This window comes from Salmo salar, chromosome 07, assembly GCF_965601325.2.
Source record: "Salmo salar chromosome 07, fSalSal1, whole genome shotgun sequence".
Lineage (NCBI taxonomy): Eukaryota > Metazoa > Chordata > Actinopteri > Salmoniformes > Salmonidae > Salmo > Salmo salar.
Genome location: NC_138297.1, coordinates 5,262,482 through 5,275,126, shown reverse-complemented (window position 1 = coordinate 5,275,126; position 12,645 = coordinate 5,262,482). Strand labels below are relative to the sequence as shown.

The following is a 12,645-nucleotide window of genomic DNA, read 5'->3' as shown; positions in this document are numbered from 1 at the left end:
AGTAAATCAGATTTAGCTATAGTAACAGTAGTAAATCAGATTTAGCTATAGTAACAGTAGTAAATCAGATTTAGCTATAGTAACAGTAGTGGATCAGATTTAGCTATAGTAACAGTAGTAAATCAGATTTAGCTATAGTAACAGTAGTAAATCAGATTTAGCTAAAGTAACATTAGAGGATCAGATTTAGCTATAGTAACAGTAGTAAATCAGATTTAGCTATAGTAACAGTAGTAAATCAGATGTAGCTATAGTAACAGTAGTAAATCAGATTTAGCTATAGTAACAGTAGTGGATCAAATTTAGCTATAGTAACAGTAGTAAATCAGATTTAGCTATAGTAACATTAGTAAATCAGATTTAGCTATAGTAACAGTAGTAAATCAGATTTAGCTATAGTAACAGTAGTAAATCAGATTTAGCTATAGTAACAGTAGTGGATCAGATTTAGCTATAGTAACAGTAGTGGATCAGATTTAGCTATAGTAACAGTAGTAAATCAGATTTAGCTAAAGTAACAGTAGTAAATCAGATTTAGCTAAAGTAACATTAGAGGATCAGATTTAGCTAAAGTAACAGTAGTAAATCAGATTTAGCTATAGTAACAGTAGTGGATCAAATTTAGCTATAGTAACAGTAGTAAATCAGATTTAGCTATAGTAACATTAGTAAATCAGATTTAGCTATAGTAACAGTAGTAAATCAGATTTAGCTATAGTAACAGTAGTAAATCAGATTTAGCTAAAGTAACAGTAGTAAATCAGATTTAGCTAAAGTAACAGTAGTAAATCAGATTTAGCTATTGTAACAGTAGTAAATCAGATTTAGCTAAAGTAACAGTAGTAAATCAGATTTAGCTATAGTAACAGTAGTAAATCAGATTTAGCTATAGTAACAGTAGTAAATCAGATTTAGCTATAGTAACAGTAGTAAATCAGATTTAGCTATAGTAACAGTAGTAAATCAGATTTAGCTATAGTAACAGTAGTAAATCAGATTTAGCTATAGTAACAGTAGTAAATCAGATTTAGCTATAGTAACAGTAGTAAATCAGATTTAGCTATAGTAACAGTAGTAAATCAGATTTAGCTATAGTAACAGTAGTAAATCAGATTTAGCTATAGTAACAGTAGTAAATCAGATTTAGCTATAGTAACAGTAGTGGATCAGATTTAGCTATAGTAACAGTAGTAAATCAGATTTAACTATAGTAACAGTAGTAAATCAGATTTAGCTAAAGTAACATTAGAGGATCAGATTTAGCTATAGTAACAGTAGTAAATCAGATTTAGCTATAGTAACAGTAGTAAATCAGATGTAGCTATAGTAACAGTAGTAAATCAGATTTAGCTATAGTAACAGTAGTGGATCAAATTTAGCTATAGTAACAGTAGTAAATCAGATTTAGCTATAGTAACATTAGTAAATCAGATTTAGCTATAGTAACAGTAGTAAATCAGATTTAGCTATAGTAACAGTAGTAAATCAGATTTAGCTATAGTAACAGTAGTGGATCAGATTTAGCTATAGTAACAGTAGTGGATCAGATTTAGCTATAGTAACAGTAGTAAATCAGATTTAGCTAAAGTAACAGTAGTAAATCAGATTTAGCTAAAGTAACATTAGAGGATCAGATTTAGCTAAAGTAACAGTAGTAAATCAGATTTAGCTATAGTAACAGTAGTGGATCAAATTTAGCTATAGTAACAGTAGTAAATCAGATTTAGCTATAGTAACATTAGTAAATCAGATTTAGCTATAGTAACAGTAGTAAATCAGATTTAGCTATAGTAACAGTAGTAAATCAGATTTAGCTAAAGTAACAGTAGTAAATCAGATTTAGCTAAAGTAACAGTAGTAAATCAGATTTAGCTATTGTAACAGTAGTAAATCAGATTTAGCTATAGTAACAGAAGTAAATCAGATTTAGCTAAAGTAACAGTAGTAAATCAGATTTAGCTATAGTAACAGTAGTAAATCAGATTTAGCTATAGTAACAGTAGTAAATCAGATTTAGCTATAGTAACAGTAGTGGATCAGATTTAGCTATAGTAACAGTAGTGGATCAGATTTAGCTATAGTAACAGTAGTAAATCAGATTTAGCTAAAGTAACAGTAGTAAATCAGATTTAGCTAAAGTAACATTAGAGGATCAGATTTAGCTAAAGTAACAGTAGTAAATCAGATTTAGCTATAGTAACAGTAGTAAATCAGATTTAGCTAAAGTAACAGTAGTAAATCAGATGTAGCTATAGTAACAGTAGTAAATCAGATGTAGCTATAGTAACAGTAGTAAATCAGATGTAGCTATAGTAACAGTAGTGGATCAGATTTAGCTATAGTAACAGTAGTGGATCAGATTTAGCTATAGTAACAGTAGTAAATCAGATTTAGCTATAGTAACAGTAGTAAATCAGATTTAGCTATAGTAACAGTAGTAAATCAGATTTAGCTATAGTAACAGTAGTAAATCAGATTTAGCTATAGTAACAGTAGTAAATCAGATTTAGCTATAGTAACAGTAGTAAATCAGATTTAGCTAAAGTAACAGTAGTAAATCAGATTTAGCTATAGTAACAGTAGTAAATCAGATTTAGCTATAGTAACAGTAGTAAATCAGATTTAGCTATAGTAACAGTAGTGGATCAGATTTAGCTATAGTAACAGTAGTGGATCAGATTTAGCTATAGTAACAGTAGTGGATCAGATTTAGCTATAGTAACAGTTGTGGATCAGATTTAGCTATAGTAACAGTAGTAAATCAGATTTAGCTATAGTAACAGTAGTAAATCAGATTTAGCTATAGTAACAGTAGTAAATCAGATTTAGCTATAGTAACAGTAGTGGATCAGATTTAGCTATAGTAACAGTAGTAAATCAGATTTAGCTATAGTAACAGTAGTGGATCAGATTTAGCTATAGTAACAGTAGTGGATCAGATTTAGCTATAGTAACAGTAGTAGATCAGATTTAGCTATAGTAACAGTAGTAAATCAGATTTAGCTATAGTAACAGTAGTAAATCAGATTTAGCTATAGTAACAGTAGTAAATCAGATTTAGCTATAGTAACAGTAGTAAATCAGATTTAGCTAAAGTAACAGTAGTAAATCAGATTTAGCTATAGTAACAGTAGTAAATCAGATTTAGCTATAGTAACAGTAGTAAATCAGATTTAGCTAAAGTAACAGTAGTAAATCAGATTTAGCTATAGTAACATTAGTAAATCAGATTTAGCTATAGTAACATTAGTAAATCAGATTTAGCTATAGTAACATTTGTGGATCAGATTTAGCTATAGTAACAGTAGTAAATCAGATTTAGCTATAGTAACAGTAGTAAATCAGATTTAGCTATAGTAACAGTAGTGGATCAGATTTAGCTATAGTAACAGTAGTAAATCAGATTTAGCTATAGTAACAGTAGTAAATCAGATTTAGCTATAGTAACAGTAGTAAATCAGATTTAGCTATAGTAACAGTAGTGGATCAGATTTAGCTATAGTAACAGTAGTGGATCAGATTTAGCTATAGTAACAGTAGTGGATCAGATTTAGCTATAGTAACAGTAGTGGATCAGATTTAGCAGGTTACGCTATTGATTATTGAATGAAGGTGGAAATCAAATTTGAAAAAGTTATGTGCATAATCAATAACATACCATGGGACTTCCCAAGACAATTATCCGAAAAAAACCACTTGGGATTCCGCTAAACCAAACCCACACTAAAACAATACTGACAAGATTACCATCTTAAAAATGTTATTTACAGCAACAACAAAAAAATAATGTTTTTAAGTAGTTCAAGTCAAGCTTTGAGACATGAAAAGGTGAACTTAGAAAGGCTGTAGAGTTTTCACATGTGATTTAAGAAGAAAAAAAATGAACGCAGAGAGAGAGAGAGAGATCAATTGATGATATAATAGACCTGACCGTGTGGCAGGCCACAAACTACTGCATTTAAAACAAGTCCAACACTGGCATAGCAATGTAAAAGGTTTATATAAATACATTTTGGCAGTTACACAATACTATGAGTCTACAATGTTGCGGTGATGAGTAGAACGAAGCCTATAAGCTTGATTAAAAAAATAAGCAACATATTTTAGCAACAAACATTGTATTATTATTATTATTATTATTATTTTTAAGCCCAATACTGGACGAAAGGAGCCTAACTTTCCTCCTTATAGTTTATGGACCATACGTGTTCTGTTTACAGGTGAATCAGCTCTGGAAGCCAAATCAGACAAATAATCCATCTAAAACATAAATCAAATGATCAAATTGCCTGTACGATTCTAGAAACATAAATCTCACATCAAAATAATTTAACAAATACAATAGTAATGATTTAACCCGTTTCATCACAGTTGTAGACGACAGTATTTTTCAGTAACAACACATTTACGGACGGTCTTCCGTCTGTTTTCCGTAAACATGCGCTTTAACATGGAAATATGGCCGTGTGGGTACCCTAACCCTATATATATATATATATATATATATATAGAAAATAAAATGGTTAATTTATTAAACCTTTATGTTTTTAGAATAATACTTACAAAACCGTACTGCGATGCGTGTGACACAACGCGTACACACAAGTTAATACAGAACACTGAATTTGACATACGCGTCGGAAACACCGACAGCGTCATTACATTTCGGTTACACCAGAATTACATTCATTTCCAATGTAACGTTCGCGTTGCGGTCTATGTGGTGCAGTACGTTGGATTTATCGAACGTACCCGGCAAACTGTATGCTGTAGACGGCTTGACAGAAATGGTAGCAGAAGGTGAATGTTGAACTTTTTATTGCAGACGTATCCAGATGACGCTGCGTACTACTTTGCGCCGCGACGCTGTCGGTGTGTTCCAAGCGAAAGTCTTCACCATCCACGTGCCGCATCACAAAAAAATGAATCGCGCTACACATTAGCACAATTCTTCAGTTGTTTACTACTGGTAAGCACGGGCAATGCAACTCACAAGTAAATAATAATAATAATAATAATAATAATAATTCAATGCATGCAACACACACTGCAACCTAGTCCAGAAGATGAGTCGCAGCGGTGCAGTTTTCCTCCGAATTAAATTAACTTCAGACGGAAACGCATACAGTTTTAAAACCTCTACAGGATCGGTGGGCTCCCTCGCGGGACTGTTGAGCTAATGTGATTAGCATGATGTTGTAAGTAACAAGAACATTTACCAAGACATGGACATATCTAATATTGGCAGAAAGCTTACATTCTTTTTAATCTAACTGTACTGTCCAATTTACAGCAGCTATTACAGTGAAATAATACTATGCTATTGTTTAAGGATAGTGCACAGTTATGAACTTGAAGATGTATTAATAAATCAGTTATGCACAATTGGGCAGACTTGATACAAAAATTTGAACAGAAATGCAATGGTTCATTGGATCAGTCTGAAGGAAAAAGGAAACCGCACACTGCTCTTGATAGTATCACTGATCTTTAATAAGCTTTACGTATCGGCCTCACGGCCTTCGTCAGAGCTTTTGTGAGTTGAAATATTTGTTTGGATCGGATCAGTCTAAAACTTTGCACAGACACTGCCTTCTAGTGGCCAAAATCTAAATTGCGCCTGGGCAGGCAATATACTCAAAGACAGTACAAAAAAAATACAAAAGAACAGTTTTTTTTTTCTTTGTATTATCTTTAACCAGCTCTAATGCGTTATATTCTCCTACATTCATTTCACATTTCCACAAACTTCAAAAAGTTTCCTTTCAAATGGAACCAAGAATATGTATATCCTTGCTTCAGGTCCTGAGCTACAGGCAGCTAGATTTACACGGAACCCAAAACGGCTGAGCGGGTGCGCCATCGTGCATAAATGTATTTTGTCCCCCGACACCAAACGCGATCACGACACGCAGGTTAAAATATCAAAACAAACGCTGAACCAATTATATTAATTTGGAGACAGGTCGAAAAGCATTAAACATTTATGGCAATTTAGCTAGTTAGCTTGCACTTGCTAGCTAATTTGTCCTGTTTAGCTAGCTTGCTGTTGCTACCTAATTTGTCCTGGGATATAAACATTGAGTTGTTATTTTACCTGAAATGCACAAGGTCCTCTACTCCGACAATTATTCCACACATAAAACGGTCAACCGAATCGTTTCTAGTCATCTCTCCTCCTTCCAGGCTTTTTCTTCTCTTGACTTTATAATGCGATTGGCAACTTTCATAAATTAGGTGCATTACCGCCACTGACCTCGTTCGTCTTTCAGTCACCCATGGTGGGTATAACCAATGAGGAGATGGCACGTGGGTACCTGCTTCTATAAACCAATGAGGAGATGGGAGAGGCAGGACTTGCAGCGCGATCTGCATCACAAATAGAACTGACTTCTATTTAAGCCCTAGCAACGCAGACGCTCGTTGGCGCGCGAGCGAATAATTGAACAATATAGATTTCTACATTTATTTTGCAACGCTCGTACACACAACGCGAGCGGTGTAGTCAGCCTGTTAGGTATGTCATTTTAGCGGGGGGAAAAAAAGGGGCAGATCCTTAAGAGGTTTTAAAGCAACCATGTGCACAAGGTGTCATGGTACACCAGAAGTACATTCACTTCCAATGGAACTCAGCAGCATTGCATTGCAGAGGCAGTTGCGGTGCGTTCTGTGTGATGCATACGTTGAATTTATCCAGAGCTTAGACTTAAAGAAACAAGGTGAACGTTGAATTTCCGCTGCACACATATCCACAAAACATTTTGGATTGCATAAATGAAAGTTTGACTGCAGAATGTATTACGCTGTGTTGATGTCGGTCTGATCAAAGGCGTAATGTTCAGACCAAGGTGTTGGGGCTCTTAAAACTTCTCCTTACAGAACAAGACTTCCGCCAATGATCAAATCTAATGTTATTTGTCACATGCTGCAAATACAACAGGTAAGGGGGGGGGGGGCTGCGTTTGTTAAAATAAGCAGGCTACAGCCATTGCTTACCTGCTACAATGTGAATGTTCACCTGCAAGCAATAACGTTGGCTGGAGAATTTATCTAAAAAAAAAAAAATCGAATCAAATTCAAAGAAATATGAAGGTAAAAAAAAAAAACTGGACCTAAAAGTCGTGTATCCTTTAAAAACGCCATATGCTTCTTGGGGGGAAAAAAGAGCGGATGGTCTTTGTCGTCCTAGCCGACAGAAAGTGTCAGGTCAGAGACCCAGCGAACCTGCGCCGTGTCCTCAATTTGGCTTAAGACGTCTGCGCGAAAATCATTAGTCATCAGCCGGTGGCGAGACAAGAAACTAGCCACCGAGCTAGGTAGCTGACCAACTAGCTAGTGTTACAACTTGCAAAATGCCTTTAAGTCCACAAATAATTCAAAATCGATAGCGATGCAAATTCACAAATAATAAAAATCTGCTAATATGTGAACTTCACTAACAGAAATGTAGTAACTGACGTTAGTGCTAGCAGTGTCAAGTGTTTTTAGACTGACAAACAGTTAGCCAACTAGCATTGCTAGCCAAACAATCATGTGTACGTGCTACCATCCAAAGATATTGGACCCTTAACCAAAGATATGTAATGTATCATACAGATTACCACAGAAAACCACAACATTTGGTTGTTGGCTAGGCTGTGATAGCTTTAGCTAGCTACTTGGCCTTGCATCTTCAACTTTCCGCAAACATCAGCCCGCCATTTTGGATTTCCTGTTTCGTTTCGCATTAGCGCCGTATGCTACAGAGAGGCCAAACCGACAGTTTCTACAACCAAACAACGGTATTGTCCGTTTAAGAATCAAAGATATGAACAACAATCTCTTCTGTCATGTGAAATATGTTTTTGTGACATACCTTCCGTTATGTTTCGTTTGTTTTCTATATAGATATCTCGTAGTTAACGGAATTTTCCTCTTTTCCGGCGGCTCCCGGACGCTTGACCAAAGATTTTTTTATATATATAACTAAACCAAGATAGACCACAGCCTGTCGTTTCAAAGTGAGTCATAGTGGGCAGAACAGACCGGAAGTTGGGCAGAGCCAAACACAAGCTAGCTAAATCCTATTGGCGCGTTATAGCACACGTTTGCATATTTCCGTTAGGGAACGCCTACTATGAACTGCGCGTGTGCAATAACTCAATTCACATTTTCACTCCTTCTAAACAACATACTTTTTTTTTTTTTACACCTTTGGCAAAAGGCAGTGTCTACAAAACTTAGTCCACTCTGTTCGTAACAGATTCTAGTTTTGGTTAACAGAAAACTGTATTGAGATTAAATGTTTCGTAGATAGGAAAATGAGAAAATGAGCCAAAATCCATCATGTTCCACCTTCTCCCACTCCTGGCCACTTGGCTTCCTCTCACTACCATATGTTCTTCTCTCTGTGGTAAAACGGAGTAAAACAAATGTGTTATTTTGTTTATTTCACTCCTCCCACAACACACAGACCCGACCAAATGAAAACAGAACTGTAGATGGGTAGACATTGCATGAACATTTTTTCACCAGATGGGGGAACTCTAGCCCTACAGCATCAAATTCACAGTTAACTGACCAAGTTATAATGTATGCGTTAGCTCGTCGAAGCTAATATTATAGGATTCAGCTCAGAGGGCTAACACAGTTTTAATGCATGCAGGAGGGACCAAGGTTCAAATCAGGCACAACTGATGAGTATTCCACCAGACATGAAGGTATGAATAGAGATGAACAGAGAGGGGGATTTGGTATGGTGGATGAGGATAAAATCCATTGCCGGGGGAAGAGTTTATTGGTCCGTCCTTAGATTTGTAGCGTCTATGCTCACCCCGTTCACATGAGTAGAAGTAGCTGTCTAGTGTGTAAAATTATCCTTTCTAGTGTGTAAAATGATCCTGTCGCGAATGATGTCCTGAGGTCTACTGCCATCAGACGCTGCATGTGTCACCGTACTACCCACTACCCCTCCATCACAGGGAAAAGACAGTCCCACTACCCCTCCATCACAGTGAAAAGACAGTCCCACTACCCCTCCATCACAGGGAAAAGACAGTCCCACTACCCCTCCATCACAGGGAAAAGACAGTCCCACTACCCCTCCATCACAGGGAAAAGACAGTCCCACTACCCCTCCATCACAGGGAAAAGACAGGCACACTACCCCTCCATCACAGGGAAAAGACAGGCACACTACCCCTCCATCACAGGGAAAAGACAGTCACACAGTCCCACTACCCCTCCATCACAGGGAAAAGACAGTCACACAGTCCCACTACCCCTCCATCACAGGGAAAAGACAGTCACACATTCTCACTACCCCTCCATCACAGGGAAAAGACAGTCACACAGTCCACTACCCCTCCATCACAGGGAAAAGACAGTCACACAGTCCCACTACCCCTCCATCACAGGGAAAAGACAGTCACACAGTCCCACTACCCCTCCATCACAGGGAAAAGACAGTCACACATTCTCACTACCCCTCCATCACAGGGAACGACAGGCACACAGTCCCACTACCCCTCCATCACAGTGAAAAGACAGGCACACAGGCACACAGTCCCACTACCCCTCCATCACAGGGGAAAGACAGGCATACAGTCCCACTACCCCTCCATCACAGGGAAAAGACAGGCACACAGTCCCACTACCCCTCCATCACAGGGAAAAGACAGGCACACAGTCCCACTACCCCTCCATCACAGGGAAAAGACAGTCACACAGTCCCAAGCACATCTACATCTTTTCCACTGTATCTGGAAAAAACAACATTCCTTTTTTACTCTTCAATCTCAGCTCCTTGCTTCTGCATCTGAGGAACCTTTTCACTGTCAGTTAGCCACACTATATTTCTATTATTTTACTTTTTAGATTTGTGTGTATTGTTGTTGTGTATTGTTTTATATTACTGCACTGTTGGAGCTAGGTACACAAGCATTTTATGACACTCGCGATAACATCTCCTAAATATGTGTGTGAGACCAGTCAAATTTGATTCCATTTTTTTATTTGATGACTGGCGAAGGAAGTCAGAATGCTATGGCTGTTCCTCTACTGACAGATATCCTGGTAGAAGTAAAACACCCCAATCCAAGTAGGTAAATATCAGGATTCATTCATCACGATGAGACTCGGGCCATCATTGAAGGAGAAGGTCTGAGGTAACCATGTGACACTGAGACATAACACAGCTGACACAAATAGTGAGGTTAGTATGAATATTCAAACACAGCTCTGGTCTTCAGTCTGCCTGACTGGCATCGACTGGCACTGTCCAGATTGACTGAGGGAGAGGACGGCTCGCTACATTCTGTTGCACCTACAGTACTGTATGTCCCATCCTCGCATGGGGTGTCTGTCTGTCTGTCTGTCTGTCTGTCTGTCTGTCTGTCTGTCTGTCTGTCTGTCTGTCTGTCTGTCTGTCTGTCTGTCTGTCTGTCTGTGTGGCTGGATCTGTCTGTCTGTCTGTCTGTCTGTCTGTTGTGTTTTGAATCGCCACAGTGCTCCATCACACGCCAACTGACCCCGTACTCCTGCTTGGTTGTTGCTAGACCACATAGAGCAGAGATCGTTCATTAGCCAATCAGGACCAGAGATGAAAGGTTCAGAACACTTTTGATGACCAATTAAATATTAGATTTTAGGCCCCTGTGGTTTCTTATTAATCAGGTTTGTTCTTTAATATCCAAACAGGCAAACTACTAACCATATGGCAGTTAGCAGTACAATATAACACTGTGAACATAGGAGTCTTGGTTTATAATGACTCCTAGATGCTATTTCATTAGGATGAAGCAGGGTTTTGGGCTCAGCAGTGGCAGTAATATGATAGGATAGGATGCAAATTGAAACCATGCCTTGGGTTTTATAATAGGAGGTTGGAAAGCTTTCCAATCAGCTGTGTTGTCAGACTCCCTGTGTGTGTTGGAACACAGCCTTGGTTTTGTAATTCTAATGGGACTTAGAGAGTTAGATAGTATCTCTCTATCAGATATTGTTATCAGATATAAATCAGTATTTTGATTGAATTATTCTCCAGGGGACGAGTGGCAGGCTTACTCTATGCCACAGAGGCTTTGCACTAGACCACACTGGGACAGCTGGGCGGGGGGGGGGGGGGGGGGGGAACGGGATTTATTTTGGGCTGTCATCTCTGTCCCCTGTCAGACTTTCACTGGCTCTATGTCTCATACCAATGATCTCACACACACACACACACACACACACACACACCTGTGATTAGAGAACTTCTACTTTGAGCTCTCTCTATGTTGTAATGCACCACAGACTGAGTGAGTGGCATTTCCCTGTTTGATTGACAGCTCCCTCGTCACATGACATGGGAGTCGGGTTACGGCTTCGGCTCCTTGGAGTCCCAGAGTTCTGATATTATCGTGGCGAAAAACCATAACCTAAATGATAAATTAACCTGATACATACTGTAAAACTATACTGGACAAGCTGTTCTGGTACTGTAAAACTATACTGGACAAGCTGTTCTGGTACTGTAAAACTATACTGGACAAGCTGTTCTGATACTGTAAAACTATACTGGACAAGCTGTTCTGATACTGTAAAACTATACTGGACAAGCTGTTCTGATGCTGTAAAACTATACTGGACAAGCTGTTCTGGTACTGTAAAACCATACTGGACAAGCTGCTCTGATACTGTAAACCTATACTGGACAAGCTGTTCTGTTATATACTGTAAAACTATACTGGACAAGCTGTTCTGGTACTGTAAAACTATACTGGACAAGCTGTTCTGATACTGTAAACCTATACTGGACAAGCTGTTCTGGTACTGTAAAACTATACTGGACAAGCTGTTCTGGTACTGTAAAACTATACTGGACAAGCTGTTCTGGTACTGTAAAACTATACTGGACAAGCTGTTCTGATACTGTAAAACTATACTGGACAAGCTGTTCTGTTATATACTGTAAAACTATACTGGACAAGCTGTTCTGATACTGTAAAACTATAATGGACAAGCTGTTCTGTTATATACTGTAAAACTACACTGGACAAGCTGTTCTGTTATATACTGTAAAACTATACTGGACAAGCTGTTCTGTTATATACTGTAAAACTATACTGGACAAGCTGTTCTGTTATATACTGTAAAACTATACTGGACAAGCTGTCCTGATACTGTAAAACTATACTGGACAAGCTGTTCTGGTACTGTAAAACTATACTGGACAAGCTGTTCTGATACTGTAAAACTATACTGGACAAGCTGTTCTGTTATATACTGTAAAACTATACTGGACAAGCTGTTCTGATACTGTAAAACTATACTGGACAAGCTGTTCTGTTATATACTGTAAAACTATACTGGACAAGCTGTTCTGGTACTGTAAAACTATACTGGACAAGCTGTTCTGTTATATACTGTAAAACTATACTGGACAAGCTGTTCTGTTATATACTGTAAAACTATACTGGACAAGCTGTTCTGATACTGTAAAACTATACTGGACAAGCTGTTCTGATACTGAAATACTATACTGGACAAGCTGTTCTGATACTGTAAAACTATACTGGACAATCTGTTCTGTTCTGATACTGTAAAACTATACTGGACAAGCTGTTCTGATACTGTAAAACTATACTGGACAAGCTGTCCTGATACTGTAAAACTATACTGGACAAG

The 12,645-nt window shown here is 37.8% G+C and overlaps 1 protein-coding gene across 1 annotated transcript in view; it reads right to left on the bottom strand.

The window, feature by feature from the left end:
• LOC106608443 (uncharacterized) overlaps positions 1-8,030 on the bottom strand; it is a 62,148-nt gene extending 54,118 nt beyond the window's left edge. The window contains exon 1 of the mRNA XM_082977326.1: positions 7,856-8,030. The gene's annotated coding sequence lies outside the window, so the exon portion shown is untranslated. The remainder of the gene's footprint in view (positions 1-7,855) is intronic.
• Between the last annotated feature and the right edge of the window lie 4,615 nt (positions 8,031-12,645).